This window comes from Puntigrus tetrazona, chromosome 6, assembly GCF_018831695.1.
Source record: "Puntigrus tetrazona isolate hp1 chromosome 6, ASM1883169v1, whole genome shotgun sequence".
Lineage (NCBI taxonomy): Eukaryota > Metazoa > Chordata > Actinopteri > Cypriniformes > Cyprinidae > Puntigrus > Puntigrus tetrazona.
Genome location: NC_056704.1, coordinates 14,815,149 through 14,837,379, shown reverse-complemented (window position 1 = coordinate 14,837,379; position 22,231 = coordinate 14,815,149).

Sequence of the window (22,231 nt, the reverse complement as noted above, 5' to 3'; positions counted from 1 at the left end):
TCAATAATATTTCTAACAATAATATGTTTCTATTTTTTCATATTATCTTCTTTTATATCCAACAGAAGAAAGAAATGCATACACACCAGACTGTGAGTAAATAACATACATTTATTTTTAAGTGAGCATAAATAAAGTGTTTTGCATTTATTCACAAACATTGGGCATAAACTCGAGTTCATCAACTGGTAACTTCACCTATGAAAGGTTGAATAAATGTGTCCATGCCCTTCTCGTTCAGTTTCTGCAATATAAGATGGCACACTGGCCATTGTCTTGTCAGGCTGAGAACATTCTTTCTTTTATTAGTGTCTAGTTTTGTAACACTGCCAAATAACACTTGATTGCTCTTTAATTAAATATTAATGACCGTCATTACATCTTCATTTATAATTAATGGCCGTTAACGACTGATATTGCACATTAATGTAATTAAACATTAGTAAAGCAGTAATGTAATTTCGCTTTCTCTAACGACTGGAGACTGGATGACTTTATACAGCAGAAGTGGCCAAAATAGTGAGTGCAGTGAGATGACTGAGGCTGGTATTAAAACCACACTGGCTGTAAAATGGCATGCTGGAAATTAAAATCTGATTTAAGTCGTTTTGTAACAGCTTATTAAAATCGATAAGTTCAGTTTTGATTTTATCCGAGGTGTAAATTAACCGACTGGTTTCGGAATGCGCCGTATATAAACATTCCAGACAAGTGATTCACAAAGCAATTAAACACAGAGTCCAACCTGCCCCTTCACCCCCAGAAGCGAAGCTAAGGCTATTTCGCACAGAGATGCTTTTGTGTGCTAGTGTGGGACCAGGAGACCGGACCCTGGGGCATCAGTGGCATCAATAACTCTCTTTTTTTCCCCCCGAGGTGGCATCAACTTTAACCCTACATCTAAAGGTGTCAATCCGGCATTAATCCCGGTGTCTAAATTGTAGTTGTTCTGGTCATCCCTTTCTGTCCTGTAGCTTTCCTGTGCGTGGTTGCATTTTTCAACGTTCAAACGTTTCAAAAGCGCAACGTTCTGTTCTATGCATTCTATAATCTTAGCAATGTTACGAATTCCAAGGCTTTTGGTTTACCCTTAGAGATCAAAGCTGAGAAAGAGCAAAACAGGAAAGCAATGAGCAAATATTTTCCGCAAGGTAATAAAAATGAAGTTTGCGCTAGAGCATTGGTAAGCACAGCACAGGCCCTGGTCATTAAAACACAATCACTTCTCTCTAGCGCTGTGAAAACAAATATACACGATGAGCCTACAGGGCTGCTATCCTCTGATGGCACTACGACTTCCCATAATTAAAGGATTCTAAAGCACACCAGGACACAAACAAAGGCTGCTTTTTAAAAAATCTCTCATCATGTTGTATCAACTGTTTGTGGGATGAGGGGGGCAGAGAGAGGGAGCTTAGACTATTTTTCTGCTTTTTGATTGAGACAGGATGAAGGTAGATACGGTAAATCAAGACTGCACAGCTGCTATTGTTTGGTGAATTTTTAACTAGAAAATTAGATCCTTAAGGGCTCCCTTAAGGTTTAGAGAAGACTATGGTAAACCAAGGAGACTAAGCAGAGACTAAATGTATCAAAGTCCAGTTGGTGTGGTTATTTTACCCTGCACCACCAAAAATCTCACTCTTGCAGCATTTTTCTGAAGGATTCCATCATATATGTTTACAAATGCAAAATATATTAAATATGTCTGTATGGCAAAAAAGGGGGAAAACATTAAATTGCCTTTATCTTTTACTACTTTTTTGTATATACACTAAGAAAAGTGCATATAAATTGGGCCCAATGTACTGCTAATATGAAGGAATTTTCTGTACCGTTTCTTTTACACGTATGTTGAAGCATGCTTTGTTTTAGGGTTATAGGAAATAGGAAATGTCCATAAACATAATGAATTATGTAACAAATAATCAACACAGACACACATAAATGTATGTATACGTGCGCATGTGTAGGCCTGTATGTGTAACATATTTTACCCCCAAAACATTTCACAAACCAAAGTAACAGGCAGAAAATGTACAAGTTAAAATAAGAAAAGCTCAATAACAGTAGTCATGCACTATATTCCAAGTCTATGGTGCACAAGTAAAATTGACCACATTTTGCCACATTTCACATTTTTTAAAAAAAAAACATAAACCTCTTTACAGAAGTACACAAAGATTTTGATTTTTTTTGTGGTGCAGTGCACAATGGCTTTTCCAAGAGTGTTCTCACCTAAGCCACTTGCCATAAAACCATGTGACAATACCAGAACTTTTCAGATAATTCTAAAGAAACGTGATGATGGGTTTGGGAAATAAAATTAAAGAAGAGACATTTGGCTCTGGCTGAAGTGTATCCAGACTTTGGCTGATGTTAGGTAAATCTGTAGATCTACTGCCAAAAATTCCTCAGATGTTCATTTTTGTGAATTAGCAGTTTGTCCAGAAGCCATGTCACTCCTGATGAGAGATAAAAGATGCCTTATATTATTAAGCAGAAAAAGAGGACTTTTCAGTTGGGCTTCTATTGAACAAGACACATGTCTCAAAGAGATAAAAATCATTTAATTGAGAATGAATCACCCATTGAGATGAAGGGGAAATGTTTTCAGTACAGGCCAGACAGTCACTTCCCAGTCATTCATTGCAGCTTTTCATATGTTGCAGTACAGATTTAACCTATTTCTTATTCAGATTAAAGATTCTATAAAGGCTTGCTCTTCGAAAATCTGATTAACAGTCCAACAGATTGCTGCATCACGTCAACAACAAGTCTTGCTTCCCAAACATGATAATTAGTTTAGGTATAATGCCCACCTGTTTTGAAACCACTTTACGTTAGAACTCTGTGCTCTGTGATCACATTAACATTATACAGTAATGTTTCAACAAAAGTCCTACTGTGAAGCATACCTTCTGTGTATCTCCACAGCTGCATCACTGACACACATGTACCGAGCTGTTTAAACTCTCTTTCAAGAGAACATTGTTCCTCTTAGTGCTTTCTTGATGCACAGACTGAAATAACTGGATTTGAGCATTTATAAACTAGATCACGCTTTTAGTGTGAACAGTCACAAAAGAAATAGTCAAGGAATTCATACTTCAACACTGTTTGTTGCTATTCCAAGTCCAAGAAGTAAATGTACTTTCATTATTGTTAGCAGCAGTAGTAGGGAATTTAAGACAGTGAAAAAAAAAGTTTGAGGAAGGATGAAATTAAGGTAAGACATTTTTAAGACTTCTAATATTGCTACCTACAGTAAGAATGAGACATTTTTAAGCGGTTGTAGCTTCATTTTAAAACTATTTGTCTTCTAAAGGACTACAACTTTTTTTCAGTCAGTTTCCTCTAGAGCACAAGGTGGTACTTTTGAGCTAAAAACCAGTTGCACGTATAGTCATATGAGCAGGTAATCAAATTGCTCCTGTTTTTCTAATCAACCACAATAAACATCAATGTGAATCCTCATATGACCAATGTTCAATACTAACTGCACAGAAATATCATCCACAGATGTATGGTGCATGTGACAGAGAGGTTCTTTTCTCTGGAATGTAATTATGTAGAATGTGATCACAAAATGTTGGCTCTATGAATTCAGCACATCTACGCAAGAGTGCATTTTGATTGGCAGACATTGTTTAAGTGTCTGAACATTTCTCGTATCTTGATGCAAAGTGATTGAAGCTTCACACTTTTGTGTGCAAGTATTTATTTTATTGAATCAGAGGGTTGTTTCTCTCCCTCTCTCTATCATTACACTGCATTTCAACTAATAAACTGCCAGCCAAGTAGGGCAACCGCTTTTGCCAAGAAAGCAGGAGCTTGCTGCATTTCTTCTGTGGTTGAATAAAGTCCTCAAACTCTATGGATCTGAGAGAGAGAGAGAGAGAGAGAGAGAGAGAGAGATAAAGATGTATGCGGTTCAACCTGAGAAGTTACTGAGAAATGTTTTTAATGGTAGGAGAATACAAAATGTTAGCTATACATTCAGGTAAAACTTTTTGAAAGTATTATAACAAAACATAATACATATTACTATTTAAATTAGCATTTATCATTTGAGGGATTTTCATCCAAGAGTTAGAAGAGTTTGTTTCTTCATCAGAACAGATTTGGAGAAATTTAGACATCAGAAAACTGATTAAAAAAAACAAAAAAACATCACAATATGCCACAAATAATCAACACAAATGGAATCTATCATTTAACATCTTTTCATGTAAAAAGCTATCATTAAGATGTTTTCAACTTCGAACCATTTCTTCTAGCTGAAATATGAGTCCTCTGTCCATAATATAGCATTATCATGAAAATAGACTTGTACTCGTTAAGTTAAAACACCTTAATGATGTTTCATACCAACGTGCAGCTATTAATTTCACAAGACATTACTTTGACGGACTTACTTGTGTTTACTTGTTTACTTGTGTTTACTTGTGGATTATTGTAATGTAACGGCACCCATTTACTGCAGAGTGAGCAGATTTCTCCAGATCTTATCTACATCTTGAAGGGCCTGAAGGTAAGTAAGGTAAGCCTGAGTAGATTTTAAGGAAATATTCCTTTTTATTTTCACATAGATATATACAAATAAACAGTTGTTATTACTTGATAATAGTATAAAATGTATTTTAAAAACCAAAGCAGCACATCAGGTTGATGTAATTTGACACCTAAGACTGGAGTAATAGCTGATGAAAATTCAGCTTTGCTCAAAAATAAAAAATACGTCAAAACGTTCACCTTAAGGTGAAGAAAGGGGGTGGTTGAAAAATTACTTGTATACAAACAAGCAAAGTTAAATACAATGTATTGTAAGTAGTAACCACCGAATATCATGTTGACCAAATAAAATAATCTCTGCTCAAGTTGCACACATATTAATGCATTTAAGGTCAAATTAAATGAGCAAGTGCATTAGTGTCCTCCCAAAAATATTGCTTCCAACAAAATAAAATCGAGGAGAAAAAGCGCATCAATTATCCCTGCAGAGGTTAACACTGTGCATACAGAGCTTCTCATTAAACCAGCATTCACCTTATTGGCCTGTCAGAACAAAGTCTCTGTTTGTAGCCCACTGATTAAGCCATTAGTGGGCTGCAGATTTGCAATAACTCTGCTAATCTATTCAAACTTTCTTTAGCCTGTTGCAACTCCAAATGTCTGACAGCCTGTGCAAAGGCGTATGGTAAAACATACTTCATGGATCTCCACAAAGAATAAATTCTCCTCCGTAGCCTACAAAGCATTCCAAGATTCTCAGTTGAAGCCCAGCTGCTGAGAATAGAAAACACTGGATCTTTTGTGAGGTGACTCAAAGTGCGTGGGTACAAATATATCAGTCCTCAACGACAGAATTATCCTGCCTTTCCCTCCTTTTAAAGGTACAAACTTGCCATCTTATTTGTTAGAACATCCTTTCCCGAGTTGCCATAACAGGAGCATAATGGCTATCTTTGTCACATGAATTATGCTTGGACCTGTGAGTGGGTGGCTTGAACTCATAGAGGACAACACCATCATGGTGTTTTTCTGTCTGTGACAAAGAGCTTCTTAATTGTGACCGAGTACGTTTGAGATCTGAGTCATGCCATTTTGTCTGCACTGTGCACCGCAGACCTTTGGCCATTGTGTTTGTCCATTTTAATCAAATTCTAGGCGCGCTTATGGTTAGAGCCAGTGTGAATGATAAAAGAGCCCAGGCTTGAGATGAGGATGTGTTGTGAAGTCATGTTTTCCAGCACATAGAAGGCTGCTGTCTGATTTAAACCATCCTTTTGTCCCCCATTATTCAAATGGGGTTTAGTTTTAAAACGCAAGCCCGTTCTACATAAAAGGCCGATAGAAATCTAAAAGGACAGAATATGTGACCAAAAAGGCTGGTCAATAAATGTCTTGTCCTAAAGCCCAGGCAAGAATGTGGGAAATGGCCCAAGAGGCAAAAGTCTGCCAGACATATAGATACAGTTCAAATGTCCGAGGAAATGGAGATTATATTACATTCAACACATTTTTCTAAAGGCAAAACGGCCAGCAATGAATGTCTTTATGTATTATCTCTCCGTTCTTTAATCCTGCTGATCTTTTCAGACACCAGAGTCGAAATTAAGCATTTTCACAGCTTTACCTTCCTCGCCATAACCCAGCACATATGCGGTTGCATCTTCACACACACACACACACACACAGCTCCAGTACCTTATTAACACTGACATCTGATGCCACGACTGGGCAAACGAAGCTCAACAATTGATGTCAGAGCCTTACAAATTAAATAAATGGGGAAACGCTATGGTGTATTACACAGACTAAGTCTCCTTAATGAACAGTCACGCGTTGGTGCACAAAGTGTCCTGTGCCAGACGAATCAAACATGTGCTGGCTAGAAAACAGCCACGGAGATGCACTTTGTGGCAAGAGAGACAGATCAATGAATAGATTACCTTTTATAGATTAAACACAAAGTGAAAAAAGTGACAATTAAATAAATGACAAATCTCAAGAGCAAGCGAACTGATTTTTTTAAATCAACATTTCAAGATTAGCATTATTTCAACAAAATATTTTATTAATAAAAATAAAAAAAAGCCCAATAAGGTTTGATTAGCATTAGCACCACATTAGTCATTATTTTCCATACATTTTTAATAATAAATATATTTTGTAACTATTATTATTATTCACATTTATGATGCATTAACATTAATAAAATGTATTAGTATATGTTGTTTATTGTTAGTTCATTATAGCTAACGCGTTAAAAAATGTTAACAGCACATTACTGTAAACTGGTGCAGATGCATAGATGCAGATAAATGTCATTTACTGTTTAAGTACAGCTTCTTTCATTCATACTCTCAGCTGCCATTTTTGTTTTCACTTCTTGCAGCCCTTAGGTCTGCCGCCCAGTACCTTAGAGGTGTTCGGCGTGCAAGGACATTATTTTGAGATCACTTTACAATCACTTATTTTGTTGTCGGAAAATGTAGAATAATAGATGTGGATACTACGGGTTGGTTGAATGCATAACAGTAGCCAGACATCTCTTATTCTCCAAGGTGGGCTGAGCTCGGCTTTGAAAGACAGGAGAGGAGAGAGATGGAATATCTAAAAGGGGTTAAGTGCCGAGGTTACCCATCCACGGAGCATAAAATGAAGGCTCTCACTTTGATGGACACCAGAACCCAGATCCCTGATGTCCCAAAATATTAGGTTTCTCTTCTAATAATGTTGGAAATATTGCCTACTGTCATGATTAATCTGGCCGGGTGCTGGCGCTGATTGCAGGTGACACGGTCACAGCGCAGTGCCCGTGTTAGTTTCCACACACCGTCAGCTTCACTCCCAGTTCCAGGCGAGCCAGCCTGCGCAGTGATAGCAGCTCTCAGCTGCCTCTAATAGATTGTGACAGCCAAGAAGGAAACCTTTATTTTAATTCAAACAACAAAAGCCAAATAGCAAAACTTATGTACGTGCCTAACTTTTTCTTCCGGGCCTTTTCTTATCTTCCACCGTTTCCCTCTCTCAGAATCCTTTTTTTTTTCTCTTCACTAGCGATGCAAGCACCCCACAGGTTGAGAAAATCTCAGAGCCACATTATTCTGAGCCTTAGCGGACACGAAATGCGGAGGTATTTGCAGATGTGGAGGACGGCGCAAAAACATTTGTCGAATCAAAGGCTTGAATTATTGCACAAAGTTCAGCAAGTTTCACATGGCACTTAGAAACGCCATTGTCCCAGCCCGGAACAAGGAAGCCCATTCTTCAGAGGGGGTGAAAGACAACCTTGGCCATTCTCATAATCGAATCTGTAAGTCCCAGTGGACCATCGGGACAAGGCCTTGGGAATTCTTTGCATTGGCTATGGTCAGAATGCACTGTTTGGCCAAACAATGGCAACATTGATTTTAATGCTCAGAGAATTTTGGTTGAGCTGAGCAAACTGAGCGGGACCGAGGGGGAATACCGCTCCCTGTCATTCCCATGAGGGGCAAAGAGGGTCATATCTGTCTCTGCCGCATCTACCCACCCCTTCTCTGTCCATCCGGCTATGATCTCATGCTGAAAGCCGTTCTCTCAAACAAACATATGCAGATGCCCAGAAAATAGCGCCACTTCCTTCTTTTGCCCGTTGCCCTCTTGCTATACCGCTATCAGGCCTGATATTATTTGCACAATCGTTCCTTGTTGACAGTGTATCGAGTCTGAAACGGGAGTGTTTTGAGAACTGATGTTACATTGATGTCCGGTTGCCATGGGGCCACGGTTGCGGCATGAAGTCATGACCTTCCTGTTTGGCCACATAGTAACTTATTGAGTCGATACAAATTACCCTGATTCTTTATCTACCAATTTAGCTGCTGGTAGTGGGCAGGGGTCACATAGCCCCATTCATGGGATGGCTTTTGAAGTTACTGCTACCACTGTGAGACTTTAACGCTTACCCCCATGCGGTGGGATGAGAGGTGGGAGGTGGGGGGGAGATGTTTCCAGACAATGAACACCATTGCTTCCCGCCTTCAAAACACTTACTTCAAAAGGACCTCCCTCTGCCAATCCCGAGTTTGCTCTGGTTGCCGACACTGGACATGCTTTTCCCTGTGGATATAAATGTTTTATTAGAGGTGACACCTCGGGTTGCTCTTTCCATGCTTCGGTGCAAACCCTTAGACGGAGACGGGACAGGACTGAAGGGAGAACACTCATGCAAAAAATATCAATTAGAAAAACACCAAACCGTTCATTGACACAATGCGAATTTGTCGCTTGTTGAATGAACAACAAATATATGAGGCAAGAGCATCTGGGCGTCTAATTAAATCAGACCTCACAAAAACATGACTCCAGAGCAACGACAAAAATTTTATCTGAATATCCGCTCCAAATGTCAACCCAAGCTTTGGGATTTCATCTTTTGCCAAATTATAACTTGATTCATGCTGTATGTAATATTCAAGCAGCCCATCAATAGAGAAAAATATAATGATTTACAATATTTATACATAATTGATTGTCAATCAGTCTCTAATCAGTCTTCAATGAGACTACTGTGTTGCCCCCAGAAGATGGATGTTAAAAGAAGGCTTTGAAAAACAGATGGTGGATTCCTAACAATAAGGTTTTTGCTTCCTTTTGAAAATGATCAACTTCCTGTGCAACCCTTACAGATAATTATCAAATCGTAATGAAATGATGCTCTCTAATAAAATAACCAGTAATATATTAAATATAACAAGACATTTCCTTCCTTTTCTGAAGTTGTTTACCCCCAAAAAAAAAAAAAAAAATATATATATATATAAATCACACACATAATTCAAAAGAATTTTCCTTTTCAATAATATTCACATTGCTTTAGGTCTTTTTTTCTATTTCATTAGTATTATTACTTCATTTTCTGTCCAACAAAACCAAATTTGTTGCAACGACAGTGTCCATACTATAATGAAAAGCAAATTAAATTACTCAATCCACCTGATTGTTGTTGGTGTGGAACACCAGCATTGAAGGACTAATGAAATTTATATTGCGTAGTAGCAGATAAAAAGGAACAGTCCAAAAGATGAATGTGTTTCCTTACATTTGCCCACTTTAACTGCATGGATTTAATTTGTTGACAATTGATACTGATCACCTTCAAATGGCTTTTAATTGATATTAGTGCGGAAGCAGTGAACTTTAAATAGACATTTCTAATTATTGGATTTAAAAAGTGGGGGCTTTTCGGGAAATGTTATGGCATTTGGAAAAGGATTCATGAGGCAATAAGGAGATGGCCACCCTGCAGCTAAATGACATTAAAGCCTGTTACTGCTTATACCTGAAGGGAGCAATGCCACCAGTCTCAGGAGGCGAGAGTGGGGTCCCACCTCGGGGCTGGTACTTATCTGGAGAATACATTACTTTATCCTGATAGCCAGATATTTCTGTGTCACTCATCTTGCAATTGAAATGTAGCTCATGTCTTTGCAGGAGTCAAAAGGAGGTTGAGCTGTTGCCGAAGACAAATGGCGTCTGAATAAAAGGATTTACAGGTAGGCATGTATGCCAATGTTTGCCGTTTGCTCTTGTGCAGTGAGAGAAGCCATTGAAAATGATTAAACAATTAAGCAATATCGTACGGACAAGAGCGCTGTTTATCTTTAGTACACTTCATTAAAAAAGTTCTAGAAACAAAACATTAATTAATACGTTAATTTGACGAACTCAAATTTCAACACAATATAACCAGCTATTTTATTTATAGACTGAAGCAGAGATTAAATATTTTTCTAAGATGAAATATGGAAACAAGAGCTTTAGCACATCCGTTTCCATCGTCCTGAAGTCAACGGATTTTTGATTAAATGTCCGAAATAAAGTCTGTGGTTAACAAAAGCTCACAATATTTTCATGTTTTTTTTCTGCAACATAATATATATCAGCAACACTCCTTGTGCTTTTTAATGTTATTGGACAGTTTTGACTAAAGGCCTTTAGTTCATGCATCAGATTATATATATCCAAAAACAATGATGGAATGAGATTGATGACTAAATTACAGTTGGTTAGTTACTGTCATCATTAACTTCTGCTTAGTGTAAGCCAGACATTGCTCTCCAAACCCTCCCACGCCAATGATCTCCCATTAGAGAGCTTAAATCTCATTACCTCATTCTTTCGAGCACCAACATGCCTGCAGGGAGCTAGCAAACAGCCGTGACAGTGCTCAGACAGGTCCAGACGGTGTCCCACAAGGCTCTATCCTCGGTCCTGTGGCATTTTCAGCATGGAGCCCTGTAGGAGGAGAGCCAGACTGAATGGAAGGGACAGGGGTGGTTATATATGGTTAAAAGGTTTGGAAGAAGTTGGGGGCACTCCTGGGGTCAGGCAGACATGGTGTGAGAAGGGTCAGAGTAGGCGATAACTCAGAGGTCCCAACACTGAGACCACTGTGTCTTTGGTCTTGTTCCCTCAGGTGAGGTTAGGGGCTCTATATTTTGCTGGAGCAGCACAGGACTAAGGCTCCATGGAGAATGACTGAAGGAATGAACCTGGAGAGTTCAGAAGAGTGATAGGCACCCATGGGGATAGTGGTTCTCTAATCTTGTCAGATCTGATGAGGCTTAAATTATCACCCACAGTTAGAGGTTTGAGTGCTACTGGTATATTTGCAGTTCAAAGGTCACGTATTGCATTAAATTTAAATAATGAAAATAATTGAATGGAAATGTCATTAGTTTTAAAACATCATCAATATGGCCTTCCGTTTTAAACTTTAGACAATACTGAGAACAGCCCCTGTGTAATGTCTGTCCAGCATGCTTCATTGGTTTATAATGGAGGATCAGTGTCAAAGCAGCCAACAAGATGATTACATGCCATCGAGGCACAGCCATTCTTTAAGTATTGATCCACTTCAGCTGGGAAGACAGAGGATGTAAAAATTGAGCCAGGTGCAAGCCAGTGAGAAAAGATCCCATATGTGTTCATTTCTGCATACAGGCTAGCCTGCAATTTGGGGTATGAAACAAAATAGGCTTTTTTAGATAACTCAGCTTATATAAAATAGTAAAATACTGGACAAATTACAACACGTTTACACTTTTTGTCAGGTCATCTATACCATCAGTAAAAATGCACAAAGTGACCAAGTTTACATACCACCGTAATCATCAGGAGTAAACAAGCAAGGAAAATATTAATTTGCCATCATTATTCAGGCAATGAAGTATGGTGTCTCTGCGAATTGGATTCTTGTAAATTATTTCATAAGCAGCGGGGATCCCATTCACCAATATTAGCCAAGAGCAACCGTGTGACATCAAGTCAATACGGGAAATAATCTGATTGATTCATTCCGTCTAAATACCAGCGATTAAGCAGGTTTAAAGTTCTCCCTCACTGTAAGTAAACAAAAACTGGAACACCGATGGTGTTTTAACAAGGACCAGCCTTCGCAGAGAGCAAACTCCTCAAGTATACGGCATGTTTCCTATGTTAATTGCAATCCCGCTTGCATAAACATTATTATACACTGTCGAAATGTACAATGTCTCATAACAAAAAGCTGAGCGTCCATGCGAACAGCCTGAATAGCCTTTCTTGTTTGCTATAAATCAATTATTTATGCCTATAGAGCTTCAAAATATTTAGCTTTGTGTAGTATAAATCTAGTGGAAAATAAATGATGTTTTTATCAAGGGCAACAAATGTTTAAACTGAGGTTTTGAAAGATGGGAGGTGTTGGTAGGCCTGTCACTGATTACTGCATGAAACATCAAACACAGACACTCACACACTGATGTCTTACAGATACAGCCGAACAGAAAACAGACAAAGTTTGCACAAATCATCCAGAAATTTCCTGTAATATACTAGAAGAAATGCCTTAAATGCTTGCTTGTAATGTAACCTTGTGGTAATGTAAACAACAAAAATGTAAGCAACGAAACCTGCTTGGGAGGAAAACATAAAAAAATATTGCTAATAGCTCATTTAAAACAGACGGATGATAGAGATGGATGATAGAGACAAACAGGACGTCCTCACACTGTCAAGGATGTAACAATACGGACCTCTCTTGAAATAAAGCACATAAGCTCTACTAATCATAATCATTATCTTCAGAGCCTTGAGAATTAAGTCCTCAAGGGGTGTTGTGTTATCCTCATCTGTTCAAGAGTGCAAGTTAGGCAAAAGAAATTAGGCTTGGAAGGCCTCTCAAAAGCAGTTGTCATGATAATGAAGTGCCTGAGATGTTGCCATCAATCGAAATCCAGCACCAGGGATCACACACAGCATATTAACACAAAGAAAAAAAAATGTGTACATGCACACAGAAAACAAATGATGACCTAAGACTGCATCAGGAAATGGCAAAAATGCCTGGAGAAAAAAAGGAAATAAAAAAACATAAATAAATAATCATAATAAAATAATGTATGCATAAATAATTGATATTGCAATCAAAATAATAATAATAATAATTAATTCTATTATACACATAAAATAAGTATTAACAAATGAATAAATCATTTCCCATACGTACAAATACGTCTATATAGAGAAAATGTATGTATGTAATGTATATAGTCACACACGCATATAAATATTTTATTTTATTATGTTATATATTGAGTCAATTGTATAAATGTAATCGCGCCGTCAAAACCCCTTATTGTATGTATCAAATAATAATAATAACAATAATAGCATAAACAAACAAATAAATAAATTCACTAGATATAGATACAAATTATATCATTATAATTCTAAAATATATTTAGAAAAGAATTATAATTACAATATTATAATACAAAATGTATACACACACTGAATAATAACAAATACTCTTTTTAAACATTAATAAATACATTTCTCAAAGTGAAAACTAAAAAAATAAATACAAATCTGATATTTATTACTCCTTAAATAGAGTATTAAGAGCATTCATTAGAAATTTGCAATGCTATGCATTTTTACAAGCCCTGTTGTCTCAATGCTTAAACGAGCATGTCTGCTCTTTTTCCCCGAGCATTTCAAAATTGTTCTTCCCCCGACACAGCGTCTCGCCGGCTGACTGTTGCTCCATGTGACACATGTCCTTATGCTGGTTCACATGTCGACCATTAATAAACAAATGAGGGCTCGCCCAGGAGGTCGAGAAGCTCAGCTGGCCCATTTGTGACAGGACCAGGGGACAAGAGGACGAATCTGGTGGTGGGGGGGAGCGACAGCATGTCTGTCATCCTCTCCTAACCTTGTCTTTGTCAGAAGCGGAGAGTCAGAACACGTGTGCACACGCTCTCATCCCTCACTCCAAACCCTCAGCGGCTGATTAGTGTGAGTGACAAAGTGGAGCAGCAAGTCCACTCAGCTCTTCATAATAAATCTATCAGCAGGGTAATAGAATTCCATCAATCCCCCCTTCCACTCCTCCGCCCCACGGGGTCAGTCCCTTCAGCGCCGCCGAGGCCTCTCCCTTGGGACTGTACAACTGTTATTATTCAATTACACTCTTTTCTTCCCAGTTAAAAGACCATGATATCATTATCACTTAATGAATATATATAATTGGATCTAGGGACGCTTGCCTTTCCAACTGATGAATAATGTTCACGATTCATTTTGGCCTGCTATGAGCCTCCTCTGAGCATCTATTACTCGACTTCTCGCTAAAAATGATGATGACAAAGGGAATTTGGAATTAGCTTCAGTGTTCATTCAATGCTTAGTTAAACACAAAGGATAATAAAAATGGAATCTGAGGGTGAAAGCTCCGGGCTCGCTGCCATCTCACAGGTTCACTGAAATGGTACTTTAATGTGACAGCGATGTCATTAGAAACTGAAAGTGAAAGAGAAATGTCTGTTTGTATTTATACGATTTTGATTTTCTTTTTTTTTTATTCAAAAATGAATTATTATTTTATTTTATATTTATTATTTATATATTATTTATCAATTATTTATCATGTTATTTCACACAAAAATTATGCACACACACACATTTTAAACATATTAAAATATTTTTAATATCAACATTTTTTTTTTTGGAGGGTTTCAGAGGTTATACTTTTTCAATATTATAATATTCCTTATTTAGTAGTTTTACTTGTGTTTTAAAGACAAATCTCAGTAAACTAATTATAAGATTATAGATAGATAGATAGATAGATAGATAGATAGATAGATAGATAGATAGATAGATAGATAGATAGATATTTAATTTTTTTAATATTTATAATATTATTTATTATTTTACAATGTATTGTGTAATGTATTGTTATTTTATTGTTTATTTAACTGTATTATCATATAACTTTTGATATTATAATGTGTTTTTTTTTAGAAATACTGGTTGAATATTTGTGAAAATTTTATAGTTAAAATTTAAAATTGTATAGTGTATCAGTTCTTGGGAAACTGAAACACAAGTTGAACAGATTGCCTTCAGCCAGCGCTGCAACCAATCAATAGAATAAGTAGAATCCTATCTGAATAAAAAAATAGCAACAATCCAGATGATCAGAATTCAATGAATATAACAAAAGCCTGTAAAAGGAATAATGATGACGGTAATAAGCCGTACCGAAACATTGACTTAGCATTCATTCAGTTAATTTGTGAAGAAAGGGAGGAGGAAGAGTGACAGAAGAGAGCGAGGGACCTGAGAAAAGAATAAAAGGGTGCGATTCGCCTCATAGCAGTAAAACCTTGCCCTCCCATTGGTAACCAAATGCAACAGTCCCTCCCCTCCACATTGTGCGGGGTAAACGTTGCGTAGAGAGGGTTTGTGCGGATTAGCAAGCTGACCAACGTTATCAATCCTGGTTAAGGAGGTTCTGTTGACAGGGCAGGGAAACAAGGATCCAGCTGCTCCCAAAAGAGTCCACTGGGCCTCACTGAACCTTTTCTTCGCACATACACACGCACGCCCATCCATACTGCCTCGACAAGGCCATCTCGTACCCCCCTCCCCCCATACATCACTCCAAATTAAATTTACATTAGGCCCTCCTCAATCAGGGGCCCGGCGGAAAAACCTGACATCATTAGACAGAGCGCGTGGCCGCCATCCATTACACCCCTATTATACACATGTCTCTGGATTTTAGCAAAGTTCATGCATACCTAAGTGCAAGTTTGTGTTAAAAATTAAAGACTCTTTTAGGAGGACAAAGGAGTTTCTGAACTGTTGACTTTGAGAGAGTCTTCATTACCCCACAGCCGACGGGTCAGACCCTCTCTCACTCTCCTTTTTCCGTTACTTGCTTCCTTACTTTTCCCCAATCACTGCTATCTGATTTTAGCTATCCGAGGAGGAGTCTGTCTCTCTCCGATTCACTTCTAAATGCAGCGTGGAGTGAGAAGGTGAAAAGCGTCTCGCTAATAGACAGACGCAAACACATTTGTTTCCCCTAATTTCTCCATTAAAGCATATCTGTGAAGCGGGATCTGATATCAGGTGGTGAGAAGACAGTGGGACCAGGCACCTGAGTGAAGCGCTTTACTCTTTAATTGCTTCATTAGCATCAACACTAATCCCCCTCTAATTTCCACTCTCATTTCTCACACTCATTTATTCCAGCTCCCTCTTCACCTCTGTGCTCCCCCCCACCGAATCCCACCTCCCCTAATCGCACAGCACCTATTTGCTTTCCAAGGTAATGATAACAATTCAGCACTCGGTAATGTTTATTTCATAAGATCTATTCCCCAGATAAACAAGAAGATGCAGAAAAACAGGCAAGCATACAGAGGCTCATTGCGTCAGACTCTAATTTTTCTCCCTAATTATGGTTTAATTACAGTTGTGTATGCTAATACGCTAAACATTTGTACAAAACATGCCCAGCTTCCACCTTTTCTTTTCAAGGAGCCATGTGCGATAACATTTTACTCCTGGTTTTACGGGATTTAGTTTTACACAACACTGCATATAATAATATATATATTATTATTATTATCCTTTTCGTAAAATTTTTGTATTTTGCCTATTTAATGTTTTTTTCTTAACAACCAGACAAAATTTTTGTTTATTTAAATAAAAATAATAGTAATAGTAATAATAACAACAATAATAATAATAGTGATTCATAGTTAATATTACCAAACGTTGTATTAAAAAAAAAAAGCTACTACTACAAATAAATAATAATAATCACCATGGTGATAATGAAAGCCAGTTAATAGATTAAGATAATAATAATAATAATAATAATAATAATAACAATACTAATACAAAAAATGTTATTATTATTATTCATAATATTATTATTTTTATTAATATTCTATACATTTTAAATGTATTAATTTAATTATTTTACTGGAAAGCAAGATAAACATAATTAGGACAATCGCAGTGAAGATTTCTGCCTGCTGTTTATAGCATGAATGCAGTCTTTTTACTCTTTTATGGCAGCTGTGAATTAAGAATGAAGAAACGCCACTTCATACAATGCACCACAATGAAGTCATTACAATAACAATATTCGACTAACTATTTCCTGATAAGTATAACTTACGAGAATTAACAGCAGCTCTGCAGAGAGGTGACAGAAAGCTCTATAGGTCTTTGTGAGATCACACACCCACGCCACACACTCACACACACACACACACACACACTCACACACACACTCACACACACACTCACACACACACACACACACACACACACACACTCACTCTCCTGCAGTCAATGACCCAGTGTGACGGTTCCAAGCGAGTTGCTCATCCACACACATCCATGAACTGCATGCCACTGAACCATTAACATACAAATGGCCTCGACTTAACACGTGATTAAGATTTCAAATGCCATCAAATGTTAAAGAACTACCAACTAAAGAATAAATAACCTTAATGGGGACCTATAACATGCTGCCTGTAATTTCCTTCCTGCGCTACCTTGGTTAAAATGTCCAGAATTTAATTCCCCATCATGCAACACATCTTCTCAAGAAGGTTGGGCAGGACTGTAAGAACTTTCCAATTAAATACAACCTATTAATGCTGTCCCGTACAGTGTATTAAAAGTCCAAAAAGCATAATGGGATTATATGGAAACGTAATTAAACTAGCATACGGAAAAGTACAGAAACGTATTTAAAACCTAAACGTAAAATGTATATAGCAACTAAGCAAATGCAGTACTTTAAACATGTTATTTATGAAAATCACCATTGTATTCTTCTCACTTGACAAACCTTAGAACCAAGAAGATATGCAATTATCAAATCACAAAAAATTTCTGAGGAGTTTGTTGTTTGTTGCAACTCCATATCATGGCAAGCGGTTGTCATATAGGCATGACACGGATGACATAACTGTTCTCTTTTCAGTTCGACTTGATAAACACCAGCCTAAAAGGGCACAATAATCGTCTGTTTATGTGAGTAAGTGATGACTGTTCAGTGTGGTGGATGGATAATGACCACAACTACTGACAGAACATGTAGTGATTCATCTTCTGGGAAATAAATCTCAAAAATCTGTTTTTTTTTTTTATCATGAATGCAGTCAAATTTTATAATATATAGTAATAACGTAAAATAAACATTTTTAGGATTTAAAATAAATATCCAAATGTCTGTATGTATGTGTGTGTGTGTGTGTGTGTGTGTGTGTGTGTGTGTGTGTGTGTGTGTCTTCTTAATGAAGAGTCATCTCATGATTTTTTGATTAACTGTAAGTTACAAATAAAGCACTAGTTCGAAATGAAAATCTTTAGTAACATAAAAAATGATTGTTATCGATTTAACACATCCTTACATATCCTTAACGCATCCTTTTCACAGTGAATCCACTCCCAAACTGATCAAATGTCAAAACCGTCCCATAAATACAGTTTCTGTAATTGCACAGTTGATTTCCTTCTCTTTTAATTCACCGTTTCCTCCTTCTCTTTAAGCTTTAGGCTGGCTACAAGGGTCAAGTCAAGACAGGGTGAAAGAAAAGATCACCCTTCCCATCATTTATTTTTATCTTTCTCAGATGTCACACACAACAGCTTCTCGAGAAGTAGCTACATGGATCAATATCTATTTAGTGACCTAACCCCTGTGTATGTGTATGTCAAAGCAGGCAATCTAAAGCTGTTTGAAGTATTTCATCTGGCACAGTCCTGCCCCCTGACCTGTCCAAAAAACGCGGACCTCTCCGTCCTAAAGGCATGCTGCTCTCCCGCAATAAACAAGACTGGGAAGTTGTTGCACACTTGTCACAATGTTGGTGGCAACCGACCCCCTCTGAATCGTCTGCCTCTCTTTCTACCAAGATCCCGTTCGCTCTCTATTTCTGCTTTCCAGAAAGCGGTAACTCGGAGCCATAGAAATACAGCTTCATGGTAAAAAAAAAAGAGGTCCCAGGTGGAGCCACGTGAACTAGATAGTAAAAACTTGCATGTAATAAACTCATTAAATACATTTATCCAAATGTTCAAATATGAATTTCAAATATTATTTTCATATTGACCTACGTTAACATTTTTTTAAGACAAAACATTCAAAAACGGGCATCACAGCTCCCACAGTATTATTCATATTCATTATGGATATACAAACAATAAAAGCAAGTACCCGCCAAGTTGAAGCTCTTCTTCGACACATTTCCAAGCATTTGACAATTGAATTCAATACTTTTTTTCACAAATAACATCATTCAAATTTCACTGGTGATCAATGATGAGACACAAAAACATAGGAAAAACATAACGACAAATACATAATACCTCCACTGGGTTTATTGCTCTGACAGGCTAAGGTCTGAAAGAGTAAATAAGCAGACATCTACGCCAATCTTTCATCCAGCCGGCAGTCATCCATCCAGTGTGCACCTCTTAATCTGGTCCTGCTAGCACTGAGGAAACAAAGACCTTCACCAGATAAAACAAATGATCCCACTAGGAATGGGAAACAACTCAGAGTCAACAGTTCCACTCTTACAAGTCAGCTGTACTATCATTTTGTGACTGAGCTATGTGTGTCCATACAACAATCACAAGTGTGGATCTGTACCTGTGCCGTAGGACCACAGAGTAGTACGCACTTTTTCCCCAAAAGGTTCGCTAGAGACTATCCTCCTTCTCAAAAAGTGGAGACTGATTAAAAGAAATACTACACTATAACACAATATTAGTTTGCCTTAAAACCACAAAGTTTAACCACAAAGTCACTTGTATGGGTATTGCCACAAAAAAATACAATTATTACATTTTGATGAAAATTGCATGGTCTAAGTAAATACGTAAAAACAAGAATAAATAATACAATCAATAGAATGTGAATTTTTATTTTGTGTTGACATAAAATGTAAATAGAAACTTAATGTATTATGAAAAAATGTGTCAATATTTGGTTAGTAAGCCCTGTTGTTAAGTCCTGTCCTGTTTTTTTATGCAGCTGATATAGCATGTTGGCTTTTCAATACTGCTCATATAAACCAATGACATTCGGTAAAATATAAAAATATGATTATGAAAGCACCACATAACAAGATTTTGGTGGCTAAATAGTCTATATAGTCAATATTTGTGCAAATGTGACAGGCAACTAAAATACCTCTTCTCTAAATCTACTCATGCATACTTGTCTTATTGTATTTCATGCTTTTATTTATGTTTCTCATTCAGCATGTGTGTAGTCCAAATACGTTATACTTAACCTACTGGCCCTCTTCGGTCAAAATGTTATATTTAGAATTTGTTAAAAATCGTAGCTCTATCGGAAGTAGATGGCACTTGGTGGCTTTTGTCATATTAGCAATATGAAAACACCAATAAAGGGTAAAAAAAAAAATACACTTGCCTTCTTCGTGGTCAAAAATGACAGACATGGGAAATGAATGGGAAATACAAAAAATGTGAAAACTCAGTGAAGCTTTTGATGGTGCAAACAACAAATCCTCCACTTGTCAGACATAATATGGAAATAGAAACTTAATGTATTATGAAAAAATGTGTCAATATTTGGTAAAAAAGAAAAAGAAAAAAAGGTGAGCAGCAATCAAGGGGTAACTCTCTAGAATATCAGGGGTGCAAAATAGACACCACTCTACAACCAGAAAAAATACAAAAGGGGCTTTCTCTCTCACACACACACACACACATGCAGAAATGAACTGGTAAGACTGGAAAAGAGCACATTGTGAAATAAAATCAATAAATAAAAATAAATAAAAAAGCAACAACTCTCTCCCTCACACACACACAAATGACTGCATCGGAATAAGACAGCTTTTATTGAAATAAAATCAATAAATCATAAATCAAAAAATCCAAAAGAGATTGTCATTCTCTCTCTGACTCACACACTCTCCAGGCCAATCACAATACTTCTTCTCTTTCTGTGCGTTCCCTTTTCTAACTATGATTGATTGACTGTAATCGTAACGTAAAACCTGATGTTCATCTAACCAACAATGTCTAAACCTTGACAAAAAGTAGTCTTTTAGAATGTTTATATATAGATCTAATGAAAAAATTATGTCTAAAAAACAATGGCAAGCCAAAAGCCTTAGTATATATCCATATATGATGCTAACACAAGAGGTTACGTTACACAAGTTTTTATTTTTTGCCTCTAGATGGCTCAATTCTCACTTCAAAATGGATTTTAAATGCCTTCATTCTATTTTAATGTGAAGTATTGCATTTATTAGAAAATAGTAAATAAAGAGATATAAAATATCAATGTCTATATATTCATTTTAATGGAGAAAAAAGCTCATTAATCATAAAAAATCATAAATAATAATCCAAAAATATTATTGAACAAATATATATATATATAAGAGATATATATATATATATATATATAAGATATATATATATATAATAAATAAATAAAAATTACATAAGAAGGTTTCGGTCGCTGTGACTCCTAAGAGGTCTTAAGAGCGTGAGTCCTAAACGAAGAGGGCCAGAGGGTTAAAATTGCGCATAGACTTCTCAAATATACACAATGCAAATGCCCACAGTCGTCTGAGATGCTGTGTTTTGGATCTTTGCTGCCCAGAAGCCTGGCTTGTCATTGGTGGTAGTGACCTCTGTAACTTGTTCCCCTGATCTCATCCTAATTTTAATGTGAAACTAGAGCTCTACGTCAGCCCCATGTGAGGGTGAGTAAGGGGCCTGGAAATATCAAGCAAAGGGGTGCGGCCGCCTTCCACGGACGAGCACGAACACCGCTGACAGACCTGATGCTTCTGTAATGAATATATTCAAAGCGTAACATTGAGAGTATTCCCAACTGCATGACCCCGCCAAAAAGCCACAGCACCTCATGAAATTTTACAAGCAAATATATTATTTGTATTTAAAAGAATCACCAGTCCTGCCCTAATCGCTTTGAATGACACCGTCTTCACAGACACCGTCTTTAAACTTTTTTTTTTTTCCCGAACCGTGGGACGTTCTACTTGAAAACAAAAACAACTGTAGGCCGCATTCTTACATGCTTAAAAAAATAATGCCGTAGGTGCTGAGCCTACGAATACCACTGAATAGCTACAAGCAAACTGCAAAACATCTCGGTGTCAGATCTAACTGGCAATAGAGTTCAGTGCGAAACAATGACACCTCTGTCGTTGTGTTTCACTCTGTTTGCACTCTGCTAATGAACTTGTGACTGTGATATGCACAATGAAAAAAAGTTTGCAATATTTCCTTTCCTTATCGACGACGTTAAAGTCACCGCGTCATTTTTTTTTAATTAATAGAAAATATTATGCATTTC